At 34.8% G+C, this 27,602-nt stretch overlaps 1 protein-coding gene across 1 annotated transcript in view; it reads right to left on the bottom strand.

Annotated features, from left to right (window-relative positions):
• Positions 1-27,602, bottom strand: part of Foxp2 (forkhead box P2) — a 494,130-nt gene that overhangs the window by 323,653 nt on the left and 142,875 nt on the right. Inside the window, exon 3 of the mRNA XM_041675445.1 lies at positions 12,225-12,315. The gene's annotated coding sequence lies outside the window, so the exon portion shown is untranslated. The remainder of the gene's footprint in view (positions 1-12,224; positions 12,316-27,602) is intronic.

Below are 27,602 nucleotides of genomic sequence, written 5' to 3'. Positions count from 1 at the left end.
GCCTAGTCTGTTTCATCTTAGGACAAATTCTAAGCTATATGATGCAAAGGAAGAAGTGCCTTCCTGGTTATAAATTACAACTCTGGAAGGTAAGTCATTTACTTCCTAAGATATGTGAAATGTCCACAAATTTCAAAAGATATAAAAGCATCTGAAGTGGTCTGAAAGAAAATGGCCTCCAAATGGAGGGGTGACTTGGTTGGGAGTTGGTATCATCTTGTTGGAGGAAGTTTGTCACTAGGAAGTTATTTTGTTTTGATGTCTCCAATGTTCAGTGTGACACCGAGTCCACTTCCTCTTGCCTTCTGCCAAGATGTAGACAGCACTACATCTGCTTGCAGGTAGCCATGCTCACTGGCTCATGACAATGCACTAAACCTCTGAAAGTGTAAGCTGACACCTCAATATTTTCCTTATAAGAGTTGCTCTCGCCATGCTGTCTCTTCACAGCATCAGAAACCCTAAGACACTATTCAAAGACTCATAACACATGAAACACAAAATACCATTGTGTTTATAGAGTCAAAACGCAGAGCTGTCACATAAGTTAGGACATACTGCATTGCTATTGTGGGGACTGCTCTATTGATCACATAGAGTGAATTCTATTTAGCCAGAGAAATAAAACTGTTGAGAGGAAGGGGAAAATGTTTCCTGTGAATAGATGCATAATGAATAAGGTTTAAGTCATACAGAAAACCATTGACTGAAAAAATAAGATAGCACCAGTCACGTAATACCCTACCACCTCCAAATAAACAATGATAACATTTCAGAATATAGAATTTATTCTATGAATAAATAAAGTTCATGTCTCTAAAATAGGGTTTAAGTCCATATTATTCACCTAAATATTATTGGTTATTTCATTGGTGTGTTATAATATTTTATCTGATCACTTTCACACCCAAGGTTATTTAGGTTGACTTGCTATCTGTATTATCAAGGAACATAAATCAGTGTATTTAATTGCCAACTTTATAGCACAACAAGAACTTGAACTTGGAAAACCAGAACCTAAAATTGGATGTGTTAAAAGTGAATTTTCTTGCATTTATTTGCAGGAGACAATGGCATTGAAACCACATTTCTACACCTTTGACAACCTGTCTGACTTCTTCTAAAACAAACTTCCACGTTGGCCCTTCCCTATTAAACTGTCAGTCACCTTTTATAAGTACCATGTAAACACAGGTTCCAACCAAATCTAGAGTGAAATTTGCATCCTACTGTTGAATAATTAGTGTTTGTATATTTGTAAGAATATTTACATCTTCAAATGCCTAACATCTAATTCATGTAAACAGTGAATGAAAAAAGAAAGTCACTATCTTTACTAGTCAAGAAGCAAGAAGTGCTCCAGGTAAAATAATTAAATTCTAAAATTATTTATTTATACAAATTTTATGAAAATAACTTTTTAAATATTTATTATCTTAATGAAAGGAAGCCAATTATTTCAAAGGAAATAGGATGATTATAATTGGCTTTAGCTAGTCAACACCTATCTCTTGGTATAAGGATAATGCCAGGTTCTATGAAGTTTTTCCCATTGAGAATAATGAACTATATCTTAGCAATATGAAGACTGTACTAGCAAAGACAAAGAGATACATTGCATAGTAATCTGACTGTACACGTCTGACAGAAATGCACATGACATCTTAAGATGTTATTCATGTCATGTTAAGAGTAAAGAATGAAGTTATTTCATCATTAATAAATCCATATGATAGATAAATCTAGAGTGAAAACAAAGATACAGTTTCAGAATACATAGTTTACTAACAAACTATAAAGTAATTATGAAGAAATCATATTCAATTGACTATATATAAATAGTTCTACAAACATCTATATTTGTTTATTGGATTTTCTCAAATATTTTCTTTTTCAGTCTACTTTTTTATTTAAAAATAAAGTAATGTACTTTTCAGTGTATAGTGTAACCCAGAATTTACTTCATTTATATTATATTGGTTTTAAGTTGCTTGGTATCCCTGAAAGGCAGAGTGTTGGGCCTCTCAGGAAGATGGTTGGGTTCGTGGCCCAGCTCAATTTAAGCACTGCTTAGTTGTAGAACAATAGCAGATTTCTTCACTTTGCTGAGATCCACCCTTTCATTGTAAACCGAACTTAGCAATGGTGACAAGTACCCAAAGGATCACTTGGAAGGGTATCTAGTACTGAATTAATCTTCAGGTATTCTTCAGGTATATTAGATATGAATTAATCTTCAGGTATATTAGTTATACAGCTATGGAATCCAGAGTGCTGAAAGAGCATCAATAATGACAACAAAACACACAATAGTATACAGAAACAGCATTATTTTTAAATATAATTAAGCACATATTTAGAGGGGAATAACGAATATAGATTAAGGTATAGGTCAAGAGGAGAACAGAATCTTGATCATTAATGTGGCTGTAATGATAGAAATATTTCTCTTATTCAAAATATTCGTGAATATCTCCTGCTGAAAAAAATTTTTTACAATCTCAGTGTCATCCTTTCCTTATTTCAAGAAAAAAAATTAATTAACATGTTATTTATTAAATTGCATGGAAATTCATACTCAATATTAAAAGCAATAAATAGAGTTTATAAGAACATGTACATATGGACAGACAGTTTTTTGGTATTTACTAACCATTAAGAAATAAATGCATATACAATAGCACAATGAAAGAATGTTCAGAAGCTAAAATATGAAAATATTTATCAAATACCAGATAAATAATTATGTTCTCTATTCCATCATATAAATTAAACTAAAATGTCTTTTTCAGTTTTCCCTGAAAAGAACACAAAATATATCTATTCTTAGTCCATTCACATATTATTAGAGAAATGGAATCTCTAAGACTAATGGAATCCTATGGGAGAAAAAGAGTCAAAGTCACTGTCAAGAACCAAGTTACTCTTGACTATTAACAGTGATTAAATGTAAATGGAAGAAAATGATTTCTTTAAGACGGCTCATTGTATAGCTAGGAAATTGGCTGACTCAAGGTGTTTGTTTTAGGGCTTCTATTGCTGTGAAGAGACACCATTGACAATGGTAACTTTTATACAGGAAAACATTTAATTGTGGTGACTTGCTTACAGTTTTACAGGTTTAATCCTTTATCATCATGGTAGCATTAAGGCATACATGGATCTGGAGGAGCTAAGAATTCTTACATCTTGACTCAAGGCAACAGAAAGTGGTCTGTCTCACCAAGTGTGACTTGAGCATATAAGAGACCTCAAAGCCTGTCTCCACAGTGAGACATTTCTTCCAACAAGTCCATACCTCCTAATAGTGCCTGTGCCTTTGGGGCCATTATCCTTTAAACAACTACAGTAGAGCAGTAGAAACAGGTGTATCCCAGCAGCAATCTGGCAACCCCTCTATCCTCCCTCATCTCCTCCCCTGGATGTAGATACCTGTGCCTGTAACCCATGACTCAATTGGATTCCAGTCACTTACAGACCTGATCGTCTAGCTAAAAGAAGTAAATGTCTTCAGTGGAAGAATCTGTCTCAGGTGATAAAGCAGAGAGTGCAGAGGATGTCTCCAGAATTCCTCCATCGACACGAGTACCCACATATATGGACACATTGTACACTCCCCTACAGAAAGATGGCCCATTATTCATATGAGAATGCACTGTGTCTTTGTGCATATAACTAATGCCAGAATGTTTAAATAGTTTTAATAACCAGCTATTGGTTATGAGAACTGGTGGATAATTTGGATAGCTAGAAACAAGATAAATCTATTGAGAGAGAGAGAGAGAGAGAGAGAGAGAGAGAGAGAGAGAAAGAGAGAGAGAGATAGTATGTATGTATCACTATGTGATGAAATATGAGTATTCGGATTAGCAAGATTTGTAACTTCTGCATACAGTGAAGAATGGTAAAAACTGAAGTAGCTTTTAAATTAAAAAAAAAAAGCACAGCAGAAATTATGGGGGTGGGGCAAAGGAAACCTCTTCTCAACCTGATAGTACAAAACTTTTCTAACAGCAAACATTACTGCTTTCTTCTGTGAGTATTTTCTTTAGTCAGACCATGGCAATAACCAAAAGCATCAGCAGTCATTTTGCCAGAATATCACAAGACAAATCTATAATCCCGTTGTTAATACTATTCCCCTTTGATATCGTGTGTCCTGACCTCACAGCTCAAATAGTGCTCAGAGCACCCTCTGCTCACACTGTCCACATGATTTTTTAGTACAAAGTCTTAGTCATCAACATCCTTCCAAAAACCACATGGTTTGATCTGTCTCAACAAAATCCTACTTCTTGGTATGAACTTTTAGTAACGTTTCTATTGCTGTAACAAAATACTATGCCTATGGCAACTTTCACAACTGCAGGTTTATTTGGGGTTACATTTACAGAGGTGTAAGAGCACCTCACAGTTATGTTGGGAAAGAAGGAGCAACAGACAGACACGGTGACTGGAAGCAAATAGCCAAGGGCTCACATTTCAAACCACAAACAAGAAACAGAGAGGAATAACCAGAAACGGTACACTTTTGAAACCTCACAGCCTGTCCTAAGTGACACATATCTTCCAGCAAGAACACACCCTTTAAGTCTTTTCAAAATAGTGCCAATAACTGTAGAATAAGCATTTATATGCCTGAAACGTATAGGCATATCTCAGTTAAACCACCGCATGTGATATTATATGCTACTGCTAGCATTTCATAGAATTTCAGAGACTAAGGCCATTCTAACAATTGCATGTCCCATAAAAATTATATGTGATAATACAAACAAATGACTTTTGCATTATTCTGGAAAAATATGAACAAAATGTTCATTTTTCCAAGACAAACGATCTGGGAAACATACAACAAAGTAAAAGCAAAACATCACAGGATGTTTTCCCTCCAAAGTTTCTAAATATGAAAATATAATTTTTATTAATAAACAATAAAACTCAACTTTAAGGTTTTCTTTTAGTAGTGACCAAGAATTACAGCTATATGAAATCTTAAGATTCTGGAGTGCTCTTTGGAAAATCCATCCATTTTTGTTGTTTATTAAATTCTTGAAGACTACTGATCCATGCACTTAGGTGTTATAGAAAAAGAAAGAAAAGAATTTCTTCAAAATGTTGTTGTCTTAAAAGTTTTTCTCCCTATTGATCTTTTACAGGTGACTCATTTAATACCAAAATGGCATCAAAACTTCATAATTACTTTAGCATTTTTATTGCACTGACAAAAGTAAATTTTATAAGTCAAATACTGACGGAATATTTATCCCATCTTATACTGAACACAAAAAGTATTTGATCCCACTTCTTAGTCTTTTTCAAGGGCTTAAACCTGCCAAATTATTCCATTTGACTTCAGAGAATTCTCATATGGCAATCTATTTTATTTACCTTATCTTCAATAAAATGGTTGAGTGAGCGTCAGCAACTCTAAGACACTCTGAGTTTCAATCAATCTTCAGGCAAAGGCATCAGTCTGTATTATACCTACTGTGCCGGGTGTTACAGGTAGAGTTTGGAATAAGACAGAAGCAGAGTAAAAATGCAGGCCAAGCTTAATGAAGCCACACTGAAGAGAAAGCCCTTCCCTGGCTCTCACAGGCATGGTTTCTACAACACCAGGGGTGAGTTCAACACAGGAAGAGTTTCTTAATAAGACTGACAGCTAAAAGGAGGCATCAGACTCCAACTTAATCTCACATGAAATCTAAAGTTATAGCCAATCCTTTACTCTTGAGAAGATAATATTAAAAAAAAATGCTTGCATTCAGCAAACCTCTAAATTTCATACGGCAGGGGAAAAAGAAGCCTAAAAGACTTTGCATGGGCTTCCTTCTGTGGCGTTTTCATATAGTTACTAATGTGTCAGTAGTTTCAATGGACATCTCCTTATCAATTTGCATGGCATTTTAAATATAGCTGCTGGATTAGATTTTCACCACAAAACAATGAGAAAGTTTGAGCAACAACTTATTTTGGCAAATGAAATCACTAAAAACTAATTCCAAGAAACATGGGATAAAAGTGTTAAACGTTGTGAAAACACCTCCCCAAGTACAAACTTTGTAATAAGCGATTCTGGTTCATATTTGATATGGGCTATAAAACCTGATTATTGTAATATTGCTCTTCCCAGCAGATAAAACCATTAAAAAGATACTTAATGTTTTAGTTGAATTGAAAAGCGGGCCAGTTAACATTCCATATTTTGCTTTTTTTGTGTGTGTATGTAATGGTATCAAAACTTTGCAAGTGCATATCTCTAAACCATAAATTTAAAATTGTAAAAGCAAACTATTTTTATATGAAAAAGTTCCATTTGTATTGTCTTTTTGTTTTTCTTGCAATGCAGGATTTCTGCTCAGATACTATCTTCACATCAACAGCAATACAATTTGAGCGATGATGTCATGCAACAGTTTATACAAAAGTTGAACTATTACTTGTAAAACCACGCTTTCTTTTCTGAAAACCAAATGTATAATGTTTATGGCCAACTCAGCATTTCAAAAGAGCACTCCAAACATCTATATGTGCGTATCTATATCGCCTGCTTACACATATTCCCGATAGCTCCCAAAGACAAGGAAGAACAACAAGAAACTAATAGGACATGTTATGCATATTAACATCCTATAGGGCTAAGAACATTTAAACTATTCTCTGCATAACTTCCATAAAAGAATGTTTATTGGACCAGCACACAAAACTACTTGGTCCTAAGTGCAACACTCATACTGATGTGATCATTTGAAAAGGTATTAAAAGTGGGCTTTCCAGGTTATAAAATCAGTATTCCAGATGAAGTCTAAAGATATTCCCACTTGGCTCACTAGCTTATAAATATACAAGCCTATTCTTCCATTACATTTGCCTGGGAGATCACATATTTGGTTAGTATTAATCCGCATACTCTCCACAAAGAGAGAAACAGTGCCAAATTTAAAGAAGTAGTTTTAGAGATGAGTTACTATCTTAATAAGAATTATCTATTGACACTTAAGGAATTATCCTCAAATTTTGTAAAACAAGAAAGAAAAAAAAATGTATCATAATGAAGACAGAAAAGGCACCCAGTAGTTTAGTAGGGTGGGATTAGAAACAGCCTTTTAGGAGGTTGTGATGGAAGACAATAGGGATGGGTGAAAGAGGAAGGAGCATTGGGAAAAGAATGATAATAATAATAATAACATCCAAAACTGAGTCCTTCATACCGAATATCATTAAATCAGAACAGGGAATGGCCTAGCTTATGCCACAGAGTGCTTCTTATATGAAAAACCAACTAAACCTGGAAGGGAAAACACATGACTGGGAAAATCAGAAATCCTGACACATAGGAAAGCTACCGGGGTCTCTCTGTTACAGGCAGCATCAGCAAGCAGGTCGTTCATTTAATTCTAAAGATGATCATTTCTAACTTGTGAATTGTAACAAATTCTAAAACGTCCAGCCCAGGCTGACCTGTATATAACACACTCTAGCTCACACTGGCCTTAGACTCACAGTGATTTTATCTTTCTCCGACGTGCTGGCACACAGGCGTAAAAACTCATGCCTCTCTGTAGAAAAAGTAACTTTACAGACGTTCTAACTTCTAAGTCCATATAATAGTAGAAATATCCTGGAAATTTTCCTTGAAAAATCTTCTTCAATTAAATGCTGGCACAGAGACCAACGTTCTAAACTGAGATGATGCCACATACATAATTTATATATGATATAATTATATAGATATAGTTCTCAGTGAATACTTATTAAGAAACTATTACATGCTGTGCTTGGAATATAGTAGATCACTTATTTCTGTCAGTCACAGGGGAATGAGGCCAATGGTTATCTACATGAACCATCAGAGCAGATGTTATATGGTAAGACACAATGAAAACGAAGTCTTGACCCAGCAAAAAAAAAAAAAAAAACATGGAAAAATAAAAAAAAATATGATTTTTAATGACAGAAGTAATTAAAACAATACAACAGGTATTAACTGACCACAATGAAGACAGGCACAAGGCATATAAATAAAGATTCCCATATAGGGAAAATAGGAAAGAAAGGTTGGTTATTTAACTATTGGGTTTGGATAATACTAGAGAGCATAGTATCAACCTGAGCTAAAGTCTGATATCATGAGCCACTCTGAAATAAGTAATGAATTTTAGGTAGCATTAAGGCTTATGGAAAAACTTTACAGATATTTGTGAACAAACTTTTATAATAAGTTATAAAGTTGCTTTTTGTCAGTATAATAATTATAAATTTTATATAATAAATTATTCAAATTTTAAATTTGGAATTGCCATAAGGAGACAAACAAATGAACCTATCTCCCAAATCTGTGTCTCCAATTAATTTATCCTTCCTGTAATACCTCTGGTTCTAGGGCTCATAAGTCTATAAATGCCCAATGATAAAGGCTTCTCAAAATACACTGCCCTATTATGATGAGTCTCTGGCATTATGCATATGCATTATTTACAGCAATGTGTGGTTAATGTTCACTTAGACCTGTGGAAACAAGGCCTGCCACTACAATCATGACTGAACCTTAATTAGCAAGTTTCAGAAGCAGTTTTGGGAACTGTACAAGAAATTAAATTCTCTTCTCGGAAGGGATTCACCATTGTTCAAAATCATTTCTCTCATGACTCATTAATAATCTCCTCACAATTCCTCCTTTATTTTATTTATTTATTTACTTATTTTTATTTACTTATTTTTAATCAGAGCAAACATAAAGTTAATAAGAAAAACTTAGTAAGAACTATATAGCATGGGAGTGGCTCGAAAAGCCTGTTCTGGCTAGTTTTATGTCCTTAACACAGCTAGAGTCATCTGGGGAGAGAACTTCAACTGAGCAAATGCCTCCATAAGATCCTGTTGTAGATAGCCCTATTATACATTTTCTTAATTAGTGATTGATGAGGGATTGCCAGTCTATGGTAGGTGTTCCACACCAGGGCTGGCTGTCCCGCAATCTTTTTAAATGTAATATTAGGAAATTATGGGGAGCGAGTCTGTGAGCAGCACTTCTTCAAGGTTTCTGCCTCCAGGTTCCTATATAGTTTGAGTCCTCCCTTGGTTTCCATCAAAAGACTGTGATTCAGGATATGTAAGCCAAATAAACCTTTCCTCTCCATGTCACTTTTGGCTATGATATCTCATCACAGAAACAGTGAGCCTAACTGGACAGTAATTGGTACCAGGAGTGAGGTATTGCTGTAACAGACGTGATTATACTATTTCTCCTAGGACTGTGGAAGGACTTTGAAACTTTGAGCTAAAACTCTATTGCGTGTCGAAAGTTCCATAGTCAATAGTATTAGAGCTGACAAGACAATGGTATAAGAACTGCAGTTGATGGAGGCCTGACATGAAATGTTCAGAAGAAATTTTAAATGCTCAATTGGAGCCATTTACTAATTTGAATTAAGAATTTGTGGTTCTAGTCAATTGGAACTAAAGAACCATTCACAATTAACAAATGCCTAGCAACACTGAAGTGAAATTTTTGCTTTACTGGGACAAATGATGCTGGTTAGCTGGAGTGGAAAAATTACCAGTGATTAAGAAGAGATGAGCATCATCGAAGTTTAATACTCTGAGAGTATTTTCTCAGAGGTAGCAAACAGAACCTGGGGTTCAGAAGCAGCCAAGGATATACACTGTGCTAGACATTGAATTTGGTAGTTTAAGAGTCACTCAGGGAGTGCTGGTTTTGAAGGCATGAAGAAGATCAAGGAGATCGTGGGAGGTTTGGCAGTGAGAGAGGGCAGAAGAGTTTACCACAATGGTCACCCTTAGGACCAGGTGAAGCACAAGGGTTGAAATGGGACATGCATACAAGTTGAGGTTCAGCACCATGGAAAGAGCCTCCTTCCAGGAGGTTCTTGATGAAAGTGCAGATGAGTTACAGCAGGGGACCCCAACATTTTGAAGATGACAGCAAGATTGGATTACTGTCAAGGGCAGTAGAGGTGATGGAGTGGAGCCAGACTTAACAAGGGTGATAGGCTCCATGTTCTGTGCCAAGCACTTAGGAGGATCCCAGAAGATCGTGGGCAAATCCCAGTCATTGAACACTCACTGATTTACACTGAGAGAGTAGATTTTGCTTTGTTTAGATTTGTGACTCTTTCCTGGCTATTCCCTTTTGGAATAAGGAAGTATTATTTTGCTTTTATAGGTGTTCATAGCTGATAAACTTTGAATTTTTTAAAGAAATTTTTTATTGTTAAAAATACTTTGATTTTTTTAAAGAGATAGAATTTCAATGTGTTTGAATGTGTAAAAACTTTTAAGTTTTAAATGTTTTATATTGTGATATTTATCAATATGAGATATTGGACATAAACAAAGAGGAAAGGTTATTGTTAAATAATGTTGTACTGGTATGTCAACAGAAATGAACACCCTTATTTTAAATCCAATTATCTCTTCTCCCATACAAGTAAATACTTTTAAAAGAGAATGGAAACATTATTATCAAAAGTATTCATAAAGATGGAGTATGTCAATTTTACCATTAACTTCAATATGACCACTAATATCTCCTACCACACAAAATTTTGATGTTAGAAAAGCAAGTGGTCTATTTTCATTATTAAATTATGCACTATGAATCATGGGTAAATTACTTTTGCAAATCATGTGGGCTCCCTGTTATTTCCCTGCTTACCAAATGAAGATTATAGTCTCAGCTTCACTTTCATAATAAAGATAATTAATGAGAATATGGAGTCAATACTGGTCACATCACTTTGAAAACCGTAAATTCTAACTAAATGTCGAGTCATTTCATTCTGTGTTTGGCAAAGTGACAAAGTTGATAAAATAACAACAGCATAATCATAGGTAAATCAGAACATAAAATAACTGGGAAGTATTTAACTATAATTAATGCAGTCAACATAAATCCCTCAGGGGAGTTATGGTGGTTCTATCTTGAGAAAGGTATAGAAATGAGGAAGGCAATTTAGACAAAAATGAGGTTCTGAGGCTCGCTAGTGACAAAGGGAACCCACTGAGGAATATTTCTGAAGAAGTCCAGAAAAATGATTCCCTTTCCTTTGGGGGCATTCTTTCAAAAATGGGGGGAGGGGTTAAACGTTGACTTACCAAATAGAACAGTAAAAAAAAAAATCCCTTAACTTTTGTTTTATGCTGAGCATGGTGAAATAGGTTTCCCAGCACCTGGAAGGTAGAGACAGGGGATCTCTGTGCATTTGATGTCAGCCTGATCTATATAATAAGTTCCTGGACAGCCTGAGCTTTATAGTGAGACCCTGATAAGAAAATAAAATTTAAAAAAAGAAATTTAAGTTTTGGGTCTCCAATCTAAGTAGACCAAAGCATGATTAGCTTCCAGGATTATTAGAGGATTTGTCTCATTTAAGAGACATGACTTTTCCTGGATTTGAAGTTGTTTCTTTTATACATACACACACACATACACATACATGTATTACATATAATCAGTTACTTGAATATAATTAGTTATCTGAACAATAACACAATAAAACCATAAACCCAACTTTACATAAATATTAGAGATTGAAAATCATTCATGTTGCCTTTGTAAATATCAAGGCAAACTATGACAAAATATAAAGATTTATGATTTCACTAAGGAAATAAATCCTTCCTAAATAGTTAAACTCTTTAGTATTAAATGTTAGTTATAACTGGTCCAAATAAAGAGAAAATTGCATTGCTATTTTATCGGCTACCTCACAGTTTCTCAGCATGTTTGGCTTCCCTGACAAAGTCAATATGCATTTAAATTAAATAATACTAGGTCATGAAAAAAATTAGCAGTACAGTGTTTGTGTGTGTGCACGCGTGCATGTGTGTGAGTGCGTGCACACACATTCATGGACTAATGGACAATGGACACAGACAAATACACATGGGCTTACACACCATTACATGCCAACTAGTAATACTGAATGCCAGCTCTTAGAATCCAGCACAACATTATCAAATTATTGCTTAATCGTGTCTTTTCAACAGTTTGAACAAAATTTCTACATTCTTTGTGCTAATATTTAAAAACTGAGAGCAAGTTAAGTAATAACAGAAAACAAGAGGAAAGAAGGAGGGCTGGTGACATCAACAGTATTAAGTACCCACTTGGCTGCATCTTGGCACTCCACTGTGGCCCGTTATAAACTTTGTAAATATACCTAACCAAAACACTGAGGATCAAAATAAGCATTTACCTTTCTTTTCTTAATCTTCCACACACCTTTCAAGTCAACCTTGGAATGGAATCCTAAGTACATTCAGCCCCAGCATCACACTGGAAGAGCTCTGTGAGGAGAGATAAAGACCCGTAGTCACTTCTTTGAAAATTAGCCTTGAATTTGTCATGATTAGTGCAATCATTAAATGAAACATAGGACATATTCACCCTCAAAACAGATTGGTTAATTCATTCATTATTTGGGAATCTGCAAATTAGTGTGAAATGCATTAGATATGCCTTCATTTTAAGAACTTTAAATCTCATTGTTGGGAGCTCCCAATATGCCACGGGTTCATATTTCATCCCCTCTTCTTATATAGATTGGGAAGGTTTAAACTTTTGGATGATTAAATTCTATAATTTATGAAATAAAAGTGTTTGTGTTATAGGATCCCAACAGAAAACATGACTGATTTCAATTGCCTCTTCAACACATACTTAATAAGCTATCTAGGCCTTTCCACAATTAACAAATTGGTAGTAATCATTTTCTCCTTTTAACACAATATGAGGGTTATTACTTCAATGGTTATTTGAATTTCTATTTTCCAGCCCTATCTCCTACTCAGCCAAATTGTTTTCCTAGTTTCTCTTTAATCTGAAACATTTATCTAATAATATTTCTTTGACTAAATACATATGTTTAATAAAGATCCTAAAATTTTAGGCCTTCCTGTTACATAGATAGAAAATGAATTTTAATCCAAGCATCTAATCTAATTGATTGGTAATTATGACACAGAAAGCCGAACCACCTCTACATTTTAAATTGGAAGAAGACAGAGTTCTGTGTTTGATGAGCTATATCTGACCATAGCACTGAAGTGGTTTTAGTGACATAATGTGCTATTTCTGCTGAGAATCTGGACATTATTATTCTAAACAATATTTCTAAATGTTATAAAATAAAGAAACCTTTATCCAACAAAACCATAACAGTATGAAGGACTGGTTACTACTTATTCTGTCTGAATTACAGTGGCAATTACTCAGTGCTGCTGTGACTCTTCCCAGCTGTCACTGGTATTCCACAGGACCATAAATTTACTCCAGATTATAATTCAAAACCATTTGGAAAAATACAACAATTGCAGTAGACTGATGACATAAATAGTAAGGTAACTACGGTCTTTTAAATTTGACTATTTGGTATTCTTTCTGTTTTCTGAATTCTTCTCAGTATTAAGATCTTACACAAACACAGGAATACTCTATAATTCAGTCCTTATGCTACTGCTTCCTTCATAATTATTTTGTATGACACCAAAGTATATTGATTTCTTACTAAAATGCACAGGTCTAGATCAGTTTTTCAATTCATATTGGATTTTTTCTTTTTTTATATTCATAGTTTACAATTTACAGAACAATCTATTAATTTTTCCAGTTGTTTGATAAAAGTGATTAGGGTAATTTGTTTAAAACAAATAATCTTAGGTTTCTGAGGAATATTCTTTTGCTAGAAAGCATACAATATATAAATTACTTAAAATATTACATAGTTTCTAAAATACTTGAAGGGCTTAGGAGAAATTCTACAGTAGTTTGTTTAGTTTTCATTAGGCATTCACATGAAATCAATATCATAACATCAATCATTTGTAGAGACACTGTAAACAGGAAAATAAAAGGTAAAATTTGAGGATAAAAGTTATTATTTCTCATAGGTGGGTGAGGGGATGAGAGGGATCAAGGAAGAGCAGAGGGGAAAGGTGATCAAAATATATTGTATGTATAAAATGTAAAAAGGGGGAATAGAAAAAGTTTTGTTTGCAAAGGTTCAATGTTAAGAAGTTGCACGCAAAAGAAAATGCTTATGGTGGATTATAATCCTGATTCTGATAGTCACAATACGAACAAAAGAGGCCATGAGTGTTTATCTCTTAGCACCTTTGTGTGTTATGAATCTAGACTACTCTCAGGGACCCCAGGGAATCAAGAACTATGTGCTGTAGAGATCCATGATTCTATGAACAAATAAAGGCAAAGTTGAACAGGTGTGAGAATTTAAATAAATCTGACGTAGAATACCCTTTGAAACAGAAAGGAGTGGGACACTGAGGCAATCAGTCCTTGTAGAATTGAGAGGGAAATGCAAAGAACAACAGTGTTTCCTTCACCTGGAGTGAAGAGTGAAGTTACTATTTCCAAACACCTGTAGAGGTAGATGTGCAGGAACTGAACTCACACCTTCAGCTCTCAGTCCAAACCACTTCCTGGGGTGCCAGGTATCCATGCTACAGAAAAAAATATTCTTCCTCTCCTAATAGCTATACATAACCCAAAAGATAAAATGCACTTTTTCTGTGCCTCTCCTTTCTATGCAAATATCCGTGAGACCTCAGCTCCTCACATTACTGAATAAACATGATGAAGAAAGTAACTTCTCTTTTGCGTTGTTTTTCCCACCAACTCATCTTCTCTCACCTACAAATGATTCTTCCATGCTCATAACCATCTCTGCTGCTCATCTGCATTTGATACCTTGATATTAATCAAAATGATACATCCAGATGTGCTGTTTTGTTGAAAAAAGGGCAGACAGAACATGTAGCAATGAGAGAAAAATAGCGTGAGAGATAGAGAATAGAAATTAATGTAAAGAAGTGGTTATACCAGCTCAGAATTCAAGCAGATAGTTGAGAAGAAACATCAGCCCTATACCTCAGCTCTATCACCCACAACAGGACTGTCCCTCATTGTGTTTTTTTATTGATACAAATTTGTGCATCCTTTAATACACATGACATTCTTCACAGAACTATAAATATATATAGAATATATATATGTATATATATATATATTTTATATGAAACTGGAGGGGAAACTAATTTTGGAAGTGACCCAAATGACTAGTGATCAGGAGAAAGTGAGATGAAAAGGCTGAAAATATGAACAAAATAGATTTCTGTATCATAGCATCATAATGAAATTCATCACTTTGATTATTATCTTAAAAGTAAAATCATGGAACTCAGGAGTGCGTGAATTAGTCGAGCTCTGATTATTGTGCCTTCTCTTTAGACTGTTTGAGCTCTGTTGAGTTGACTTGTCCAGTCATGATGAGATTGTTTTTGGTTTTGGTTTTGGTTTTTTGAGACAGGGTTTCTCTGTGTAAATTTAGAGCCTGTCCTAGAACTAGCTCTTGTAGGCCAGGCTGGCCTCAAGCTCACAGAGATCTATCTGCCACTGCCACTGCCTCTGCCTCCTGAGTGCTGGTATTAAAGGCGTGCATCACACACACATATAATATTTTTATTATATTTTATTTTGTTATCATTGGTTGTTATCTTTTATAAGCCTGTTCTTTTCTTGGTGTGGGACAATGATCTATATTCTGTCAATTATATTTTAAATAAACATTGATTGGCCAGTAGCCAGGCAGGAAGTATAGGCAGGACAACCAGACAGGAAATAGAGGCAGGTCAATGAGAACAGGAGAATTCTGGAAAGAAGGAAGCCCATTCCTCTTCAGTCCTGGCCCAGCCACAGAAGAAGCAAGAAGTGACTGCCTCACTGAATACCAAGTCATGTGGCTAAAATAGATAAGAATAATGGGCTAATATAAGTTATAAAAGTTAATAAAAAGCCTGAGATAATGGGCCAATAAGTTCATAACTAATGTAGACCTCTGTGTGATTTCTTTAGGACTTAATGATTGTGGAAACCAGGCAGGACAGAAAACCTCAGACAACACTTTCTAATGAAAGACATAAAGGAAGTGGATCTGGATGGAGGGGAGGTGGGAGAAACTGGGAGGAATAGAACAGGGGGAAACTGTAATCAGGATATATTGTATGAGAAAAGATTCTAATTTCAATAATGGAAAAATAATTTTAAATGAAAAATAATTAAGCATTTTTTCAAAAGATGCTGAAAAGATGTGCATTATCTATTGTCTTAATATAACATAGCACAATGTTACTTTTTAGTTTGGAATTTCTAATAAAATTAACTAGGAACAAGCATTTTGGAGTTCACAGAGTTACTACTTTAAAAATCAGTATGGCAGTTTCTCAGAAAATTAGATATCATCCTACCACAGGATCCAGCAATACCATTCTTGGGTATATACCCAAACGATTCACAATCATACTACAAAAGCATTTGTTCAAGTATGTTTATAGCAGCACTGTTTTAATAGCCAGAACTTAGACACAACCTAGGTGCCTTTCAACTGAAGAATGAATAAAAAAATGCAGTGCATCAGAGGAAAAAACAAAGACATCTTGAATTTTTCATGCAAATGGATGGAATTACAAAACACTATCCTGAGAAAGGTAATTCAGACCCCAAAAGATGAATATGGTATGTACTCATTTATAAGTGGAGACTATCTATAAACAAAGGATATTGAGCCTTATATTCATGACTTAGATAAGCTAAGTAATAATGTGAACCCAAAGAAAAATATATAGATCCACCTGGAAATTGGAAACAGACAAGATCAACTAACAAAATTGGGAGAAAGGGGATGGAGGGAGAAGAGAATGTCATAGAGAAAGAGTAGGGAAGAAGGGAAGGACTGAGAAGAACTTGAGGGAACGGGATAGTCGAAATGGAGGATGGACAGAGATAAGAGCAAGTAAAGAGATGTCTTGATTGATGGAGCATATTATAGAGTTAGCAAGAAACCTGGCTCTAGAGAAATTCCCAGGAATTCACAAGGATGACCTTGCCTACACCCTAATAGAGGTGAGGGGGCTCAATCTTGAATTGCCCTATAATCAGACTGATGATTATCTTAAATATCACCATAGAACCTTCATCTGGCAACTGAAGGAAATAGAGGCAGAGAGACCCACATCGAAGCCCTGGACTGAGCTCCCAAGTCCAAACTGACGAGTGGAAGGAATAAGAATATGAGCAAAGAGGTCAAGACCATGATGAGTTCATCCATTGAAATAGTTTACCTGAGCTAATAGGAGCTCACCAACTCCAGCCAGACTGGGAAGGAACAAGCATAGGACCAAAGTAGTCCTTCTGAATGTGGTTGACAGTTGCATAATTGGGGCAGACTGAGGGCCATTGGCAGTGGCTCCAGGATTAATCTCTACTGCATGTACTGATTTTTTGAACCCTTATTGGCTTTGGATGTATACCTTGCTCAGCCTAGATATAGTAGGGAGGGTCTTGGACCTTTCCACACAGCAATGTGCCTTATCCTCTCTGAGTATTAGATTGGGGTAGGATGGAGGGTGTGTGGAGGGAATTGGACGAGGAGAGAGAGTGGGAACTTGGATTGGTATTTTTTTTAAAAAAAATCAAATAAATTTTTTAAAAGTTGATCATGTGACTTTAATATTATCTTAATATGAAAGAAATTTTAGGTTTTGTGGTTATCAATATATAGATTTGATATGATAAAAAACTCTGAAGCATATATAAACATACAGGCATACATAGTGACTGAAGCTTAGTGATTTGAGATTTCCTCTGAGTTTTATTCTCAAATTAGTCTCTCATTCAAATAGAATACTGAAGTCAGACAATCACTGTGATATATAAGGAGGGTTTCTCCTTTTTTTTTTTTTTGGTTTAATTTTTTTTTTATTTCAATTCCCTTACATCTCACTTGGGATAGCCACCTGTAGTCAGTGACACCATAGTGACGCCATATTGGGCAGCATAGGAAACAGATGCTGAAAGGCACCTTTAAAAGACTATTTATATCTAGGAAGGTGAACATCCAAACTGGCTAGGCTCCCACAAAGCCAGCACATTAAGTAGGATCAAAACCCCCTGCCATTGTCCTTGGTGTCTCATCAGCCCTCATTGTTCGCCATGTTCAGAGAGTCCGGTTTTATCCCATGCTTTTTCGGTCACAGTCCAGCTGGCCTTGGTGAGCTCCCCGTAGATCAGCTCCACTGTCTCAGTGGGTGGATGCACGCCTCGTGGTCCCGAACTTACCACAGGGCAGGGAACCCGGACTGCTCTGTGGACTGGAGAGGGAGGGGGGGGGGAGAGGAGTAGGGGGAGGGGGAGAAGGGTGGGAGGAGGGGGAGAAGGGTGGGAGGAGGGGGAGAAGGGTGGGAGGAGGGGGAGAAGGGTGGGAGGAGGGGAAGGGAAATGGGAGGCTGGGAGGAGGTGGAAACTTGTTTTTTTGTTTATGTTTTTTTTTTCTTCTTTTCGCAATAAAAAAAAATTAAAAAAAAAAGAATTCCCAACCCCCCTCCCCAAAAAAAAGACTATTTATAGTATGTGTATGAGTGTTTCATCCACTTGTGTGTCAATGCACCATGTGCATGCAGTGCCCAAGGAGGTCAGAAGAGGGCATTGAATTTCCTAGAACTGAAACTACAGATGCCTCTTAGCCTCCATGAGGGCTCTGGGAATTTGACCTAGGCCCTCTGCAGGAGTAAGAAGTGTTCTTAACCTCTGAGCCATCTATTTAGCCCATAATAGACACATTATTTTTAGTGTTTATTTGTGTGTGTCTTCACATACATGCAGTGCCAAAGGAGGTCACTGGATCCCCTGGAGCTCCAGGGTTTCTCCTTTTGATAACAAACAAACAAATGCAATGCCATTCATCCATAATGGACAAAACATAGATACAAATAAGTACACCAAATTTTAACCCTCTCTCTGGAGAACAGCACAGGGATATAAGAAAATAAAGAAATGATATTTCAGGTATCACCATATCCCTGTCAAAACATTAATGAGATCTATTCAGAGACATTGAGGTAAAATAAAAGTACATTTTGAAAGAGCAGTTTAGGTGAATATTGATTGATTTCTTTGCAGCTCAAATATTTATTGAAAGGTGAGACTGTTTCATTTACCAACATTGTATACACTTGTTACATTTTTGTAGGAATATTATGAAAATATTTAAATATATATTTTAGAACTATTTTTCTGTCAAAAAGTAAAAGCAACAATTAAATCTATAAACAAGACAATATTGTTGCTAACATGGGAGGCTTAATTCTGTCAGTATGCATAAGATGTAGTGGTAATTTGAGAAAATTGTCGATGAAGCCCCTTTCTTGATTCCAGAGCTTCTTTGACATTTGTTTAAACCCAAATAAAACACAGAGAACCTAAGACAAAAATCTTCAGACCTAAGAAAAAATCTTCCAGTCTATATATGAATACTTTGATCACTAGCATAAGACATTTTCCATTGAGATAATGATAGTGATAAATATTTTATCAGGTGGACAGGCCTAGACGACTTGAGATTTCAAGTTCAGTCTACCACATGCTAAAATATCAGATTCCCCAACTGCTTCTCTGGGAGGTTTATAGTCCAAATGTGATTCACAAATAGGGATTTCCACCACTTAGTGATGTTTGAGATGACATTTTCAGTAATCAAACTGGCACATAATCATTCATGGCATAGCATTTGTTTAGTTAATGCTGCATTGATATTAAAGTTTTGAATTTAAGAAACTCTGACTTCTATTATCCCCACCTATTTATTTCATGCTTCCTTTTCCTCCATTGACTATTTGTTAGAGTTCTACTAACAGTGAGCTGCCTTCTCTAACTAACTTCAAACTCCTCAACAAAACAAATTTCATGGCTTGGATATGAAAGGTACCACATAAACTTATATGTTGACAGCTCAGTCTCCAGTTGATGGCACAGTTGAAAGGAAACTGGATCCTGAAAATAGTAACTTTGTCTATGGATTATTCTGTTGATGAATTTGCAGTTGCTACTATGAAGTAGCAAAAAAACTGAAGGACTTAGATCGCGGAGAACATACTTTGAAGATTGTGTTTTGTTTTTAAATCTTTCTTCTTTGTTCTCTTTCCTGGCTATCATGAAGTGAGCATATCTCTCTGCCTCACCTTGCTGCCATGATGTTCTCCCATGGACCTAACGTCAGTGACAATGAGCAAAAGCACAAATCTTTGCTCCTTTCAGTTTCTCTCACCTGTTTTGTACAAGTGATAAAAACTAAAATAGTCAAATACATTTTTATGTAAAATACAAACCACTGTCTTGAGCTTAAGTTGTGTGTTAAATGAATGATGATATTATCCAAAAGACTGCAAGAAGATATTCAGATCATATTGTAACTGTTAGGAACTTACATTAATTATAAAGTTATATAGTGTAATTTGAAAGTGAACTTGGACTTGATGTCAGTGCATATTGTCAACTCTAGGATAACAGTAAAAATGTAATGCGCAATTACAATAGAATTTTGTAACAGAAATGTCTAATATTCAAAGTTAACTTTCTTATTTGATGACAGAAAACAACTAGTATTTGAAATTAAAACATCAAAACATTCATGTTATCTCCCTTCAAAACAAGAAACTTGGATATAACTTTAATAATCTATATACAGTATCTCATAAAAACCACAAAAGTAATTAAGATAAATATCAAAGAATATCTAAATAGGTAAACTTTCCATGTCTATGGTTAGGCAAATGTAATGTTGACAGAATGTCTTCCTTTTGAAATTTATGAATTCAGCTCAAACCCAGTAAAAATTTTCAGCACATGACTTTTGCGGATACTGACAAACTGATTCTGAATTTGAAAGCAAAGGCAAAATCCTAAAATAGGCATGACTGTATCAAGGAAAGTTCAGAAACTCAAACAGTACTACTTCAAGGCATTCACTAAAGTTCAAGTAAGAAAGACAGAAAGGTATCAGTGAAAGAAAAGATCAACAGAATAGAATAAAGGTTGCAAAAATAGAATCACACAAATATAGTCAACTGATATTTGACAAAGGAGCAGAGATGGGTCTTTTCAAAAACTGGGGCTGGGAAAACTGGAAAAATATGAATCTACACATATACCTTCCACCTTTCACAAAAGTTTACTCTGAGTGAATCATCCACCTAGGTGTCAAATTCAAAGCCTCAAGAATACCAGAAAATCGTGGAAGGGACAGTGGAGTAACTTTGTGTACATAGATGCTTCTAAGCTACAACTGCAAAGGCAAGACCTTAAGATACTTGATAAGCTGGACATGACCAAAAGTCAAAATTTCCACTTTATAAAAACACCGTAAAGACAATGAGAACATGAACCATGTTGAGAGAAAATAACTGCTCAAACTGACTTAATAATAAAAGATATGTATTCCAAACAAGCAAAGGATGCTTATGCATCATTTCTAACTAAACAGAAACAAACATCATCATTTTAAAATTTAGCAAGGGACCACAAACAACTAAACAACAACAAAAGACAAATATTGCAGCTACCAAGCAAAGTCACGTGAAGATATGTGCTCCACATTTTATTTAATGGATGAAACGAGATTAAGTGAAAATTAAAGAAAAATGAAATTATTACACCTGTTAGAATGACCAAGTCTTATATCAAGAATTCTCAAAAGGGTCAAAAATGTGAAGTGGAAGGAATTTTCAGCAATTGAGGTGGAAAAGTCATAGATCACCACTTTGGAAGACAGTCCAGCAGTTTCTTATAAACTAAACATTCATTCATTGTGCTACGACCCAGCAAGTTCCCATTAGATTTATCCAAATGAATCAAAAACTTATGTGCACATGAAAACCTGAGTATAGATAATTATGCAGGGTTCATTCATAGTTGCTGAATTTGGAAACAATCAATATATCTTTCAACATGTGAGTAGGCAAATATTTGACTTATACAATTGAGTAATATCATTAATACCCAAGAGATCTAACCAACATTAGACTGTCTTGAAATTTCTTCTACCAAAGAAAATAGTCCATTTTCAAAAAGTTTATCCTCAGGCAAATTCTTAGGAAAAGGGCAGAAAGCAGTCACATCCTTTAACACAAGAACAGTCTACAGCTTAGTTATTAGCATTGCTGCCTTCTGACACATCTTGATCTGGGTATTCATAGTCTACACATCTCTCTGCATGTCTTACACTTTCCTACTAGCACACATGATAGCTTTTGTTTAAGACCAAATATTCAAATGCCTTTATGTCCAAATACCAGTCCTCTACAGTCTTCTAAACGTTAACGTGCTGAGGACTATCACAGTTACAACCCACTTCCCTGTACCGTCTTCTGTTTTAGTTACATCTATGTTGATTTGATAAAACACCAATGAGCAAAGCAAACTATACAACAAATGTCAAACTGGTTTTGTGGCTTCAGAAGGTTAGAGTCTATGACAGCCAAGTGAATGCATGGTGAAAGAAAAGCCTTTTGAAATCTAAAAGTCCAACCCTAAGAACAAACCATCAGAATTAAGGCTACACCTTCCAATCCTTTACAAACGGCTCTATCACATAGAGCCTTCTTATTCAAATATATGAACCTATGCAGTCACTCTCATTTAAACTACCACAGGAACAATGCCAATGTTGTTGCATTTAGACTGAGCACCAATTTGACACCCCCTTTTCAGAAGTGTGGGTTTGTTGTTGTTGTTGTTCATTTAGAGAACTTTAACACTGGTCAACCTTTAGACTTAGTTCATGGAAGGTCATGTTAAAAAGCTCAATGAATGACCATCATGGAAACAGAAAATACAGAAAAGTTTATGGCAAAGACTATGTACCATAAACATAAACACTTAAGATGTAAACAAACACAAAAAGCATTGTTTTCAGAACACATTATTCTAGACATAAAAGGAGAAAAACCTCAATGGAAAATAGACAATGAGACACCACAGCTAGACCAACAGGATTTTAAAAGCATGCTTTAATTTATTTATTCATTTATATAATTTAGTAGAACAATAATAAAATATCAAAGTAAAATTTAAAACCAAAACAACATATATAAAATCTATTTTAATAATAATATCATCCTTTTCACTGGAAGTGAAAAAAAATCTCTTTACAGATATTTTAATTATAGACAATTCTTTATTATATCTCTATTCAACCTATAAACAGCATGACTTTCTTTCAATTCACTGATATTTATTTACAAATCTACATTGGCCTTTTGTTCTTCCCCCAGTTGAATTCAAAGCTCTAATTCAGGTCAAACTTTGTTTCTTCTTGGCATCTTATACATAAAGTATGTGCTGCATTTGTTTATTACTTCAAATATCCATTTAAAATCATATGAAATCTTGAATGATAAGCATGCATTTATTGGGTATTATCCAGAACAAGGGAACTCAAAGTTATATGACCAGCATGTAATATACATAAACATATTAGACTAATTATTTTGTATAAAACTTGAAATGTTTACTTGGTCTGACTTCTCCAAAACAAAAGAATATTTCTTCCACAATAGTTGTCTATAATTCATTTATAATATAAATTCCATAAAATGTACCTTAAATAAGTGAACTCTCCATTTCTCCAGCTTTTTCATGCCTCTTACATTCAGTACTCCAACCGAGTAGTGGGAATACAGCAACAATTTTATGCATACATTCATATGAGTTGCTTCTGTTTCTCATTCCTTCTTTATAAGCAGTAACAGTGACAGTTACTGTACTAAAAGTGAATGACACACTGAGAGAGAGGCATATCTTCCAGGAAGCTTCGAGAGTCAGGCTATTTTTTCTGAACTTTTGCCTGTAAGGATTTGTGGTTTTTGTCAGTGATTGGGGAGAGCAGTGGCATGGACGAGGCAACCGGTGTGAGAACATCAGATACACTATCTCTAGATTACAGCCCCAGTGAAAGGTACATGACAAATCTTCCCTGTCATGGTCATTCTAAGGGCACTGTAGTCTAAAAATGTATCTTACCTGAAGCAAAAAGTCTACATTGATACTTATGCAGCAGTTTTGAAAATGTGAGCATTTCTGTATTCAGTTTGGATTTTTACTCTGAGTAGTTATTTGTCTAAATTTTTGTCAAATATAAGAGTTCTAATATTCATCCATATAGCATATATTTGAATACTCATATCTACTTAATAGCTATAAACCTATGTCCTATAGAGGAACAAAACTAATAATAATATATAATTATTATAATAACTTACATGAAAACGTGCTTCAGATTTACAAATTTGTATATACTGCAGAACACATTAAGTGGTATAGAGAATATGCATACAATGCAATAACATTAAGCCTTCCAAATAAGGAAATTATGATATGTGTTATAGCATGGGTGAATGCAGAAGATACTATGATAAGTAAAAAAAGTTAATCGCTGTAGTACAGATGCTATATGACTGCTTATTTATGAAATATGTAGACTATTGAAATTAAAATATGTTTGTAAAATGTTAGGAGATTGAGCAAGGAAGTAATTAGGATCTATTCTTTAAAAGAAAAATTGATGTCGGATTCCCCTCTGTATGCTATGAATATGTTTTATTACTATTGATTAATAAAGAAGCTCCTTTGGCCTATGGCAGGACAGAATACAGCCAGGTGGGAAATCAGCACAGAGATATATAGAGAATAGGCAGAGTCAGGGAGACACCATGTAGCTGCCAAAGGAGAAAGATGCCAGAAACTTATTAGTAGGTCACAGACTCGGGGTGATACATAGATTAATAGAAATGGGTTAATTGAAGATGTAGGAGCCAATGAGGAATACATCTGAGCTGTTGGCCAAACAGTGTTGTAATTAATATAGTTTTGTGTGATTATATGAGTCTGGGAGGCCAGGAAACTAAAATGCAGGCTCTGTTTAAAATGCTCCTTATCAGAAAAGGATTTCAGAAACACAGTAGGACAGATTCAGACATGGAAGACCTCTAAATGAGACACAGTATGCTAAAAAATATACATGGGCTTGGAAGAGAGTAGAAAGAGTGTAGACAGTTATTAGAGTACAGACAGTCATAGATTGAAGAAGTAAATATTATAAATAAATACTAAAAAGTAAGAATTAAAAATAAGCCACATAAAGATGGAAAATACACAGTCTGGAATATATATATATATATATATATATATATATATATATATATGTGTGTTTTCTTTGAATTTTTTGACTAAGAATGAGCTAACTACAGAGAGAAATTTCATTGTATGGGCTGCTAAGCTAAATCAACATATATATATATATATTTATGCTATGAATATACTTTATTATCATTGGCTAATAAAGAAGCTACTTTGGCCTATGGCAGGGCAGAATAAGCAAGGTGGGAATTCCAAGTAGAAATAGAGGAGGAAAGAAGACAAAGGCATGGAGTTGCCGAAGGAAAGAGATGCTGAAACTTTATCAGTAAGCCACAGCCTTGTGGAAATACACAAATTAATAGAAAAAGGTAATTTAAGATGTAAGAGCTAGCTAGGAATATGCCTAAGCTATTGGACAAACAGTGTTGTAATTAATATAGTTTCTGTGTGATTATTTGGGTCAGAGAAGTCAGGAAATGAATAAGCAGTTTCCAAGAAGGATATACATACACCTGTACTCTAAAGTAGTTAAATACTAAATACAAGGGAATGAGGGTTACTCCAGTAACTTGACTTCAAATTTGAATCTAAGGATACGTTACTTTGGAAAAGAGGTTTTCTTTTGTTTACACAGAAGATATGAACCTGTGGATTCCTTCCAGGCTAATTTGGCTTGATGAAACAAGATCCCCTGTTAGGTCTCTGTGAACCCTAAAAATACTTTGCCCAACAAACAGCAGAAAGTAGTTTAGAGAAAACTAGGCCCAAATTCCCAAAATGATTGTTTATAAATGTTTGTTTTTGTTTAAAGGAGAATAAAACATAGAAATGATTAGTTTCATTTGTATGGATCTTGGTCTATTGATATAAATTTAAGGTCAAAGTTTTTGTATTATGTGTTTGTACTTCTGTTTTTGTTTAAGATATTGTGTTTGTGCAGCTCATTTAAAAACATAATGTATATTTAAGAAATACAATCATCTATAATAGTCAAACTGCAGACGTGTTAGGTTTTCTGGATTGACAGGGATATATTTCAGACGGATAGGTATTCTTCAAACCTTTCTAAGACCTATGGAATATTTCATTTAAAAAATTTAAAAACTTAGACTTTTATCCAACAGAGACACATGTTTGCTTCTGGCAGCACCAATTACTTCAGAGAGGTTAATGGGCATTGAAGAAACTTGTTATGGAATTTGCCTTTAATGTGGCAAGGATAGTCATTTGGGCAAGAAACTATTCTTGCCTAAACTGCTTGATGGTATGCTGTATGAACTGGACATGCAAAATGTACAGAAAACTGACTGCTAAACTTTCCAAAAAGATGGGATGTTCCTTCAGGGCTCCTGTTTCACAGAGGAAACTGCCAGACATTTTGAAGGATATAGAAGAAAGTAACTGACAAACAGCTAATATAGGTAGAACAGATCTTCAAATTACCTGTTTAAATGAAAAGACCCAGATATTTGGATATATAGGCTAAAGATGAATGCTCCAACATTACAGAAGTGCTTTGGGTGAGTATCCAGGCAGCAAAGTGTCTCTGTCAATTCTCAAGTTTTGAAAGTTGCTTACAATGGACTTCCTACTTACTTAGGTAATATTATATCCTTCTGGGGTGTTTGATGGAGTTTAAAACAGATAGTTATAGTTTACTGTAGTTATGATAAAAGATAAATTAGAAATGATTCTTTAGACCCACAAAGATAAAATAAATAAATGTAATTTACTACGTCAAAGTAAAAATCTTCCGTTTTATTTAGATAGAAAAGGGGAGATGATGTGGGATTTTACTGTACATGCTGTGAATATGCTTTTTTACTACTGGTAAATAAAGAAATTGCTTTGGCCTATGGCAGAGCAGAATATAGCCAGATGGGAAATACAAACAGAGATTGATAGAGAGAGGAGATAGAATCAGGGAGACATCATGTAGCTGCCAAAGGAGAAAGACACCAGAACCTTACTGGTAGGCCACAACCTCATGGTGATACAAAGATTAAAATAAATGGGTTAAATTAATATGTAAGAGCTAGCTAGGAATAAGCCTGAGCTGTTGGCCAAACAGGGTTGAAATTAATACAGTTTTTGTGTGATTATTCAGGTCTGGGTAGTTGAAAACTAAAATGCTCTCTCTGTTTACAGTAGATAATTTCAATTTTGATATATTAATAAAAAATTAGATATGAATGATGGTCATATTATATAGCAATGTGAACACAATTATTCTGACTTAAATATGCACTTAATTATAATAAAATATGTTTTTGTTATATGTATTTTTCATACCTACATAATTTAGGTATTACATGTAATTGTATGTTAATGTAGGAGTAAGTCTTACAGTTTTTTAATATTTTTAATACTTACTTTTTTAAATATTTAATACCTAAATTATAATGCAAAGAAGAGTAATTGAAAGGTACATGAGCTTTGCACACTGATGCCCCCAAACTTTTTGAAAGAGATGAAAAATTAAGTTATTAAAGGCAAAGTTACTTAGGAGCTAGAAAATCACTGCTTTTAAGGGTTGAGAGAACACCTTGTAGTGGTATGGAATATATAGTATAGTATAGCAAATATAGAG

This window comes from Microtus oregoni, unplaced genomic scaffold (assembly GCF_018167655.1).
Source record: "Microtus oregoni isolate MIOR12 unplaced genomic scaffold, Mior012 000026F_ref0000081, whole genome shotgun sequence".
Classification (NCBI taxonomy): Eukaryota; Metazoa; Chordata; class Mammalia; order Rodentia; family Cricetidae; genus Microtus; species Microtus oregoni.
The sequence above is the reverse complement of the archived record's forward strand: the minus strand, read 5'-3'. Positions and strand labels throughout refer to the sequence as shown.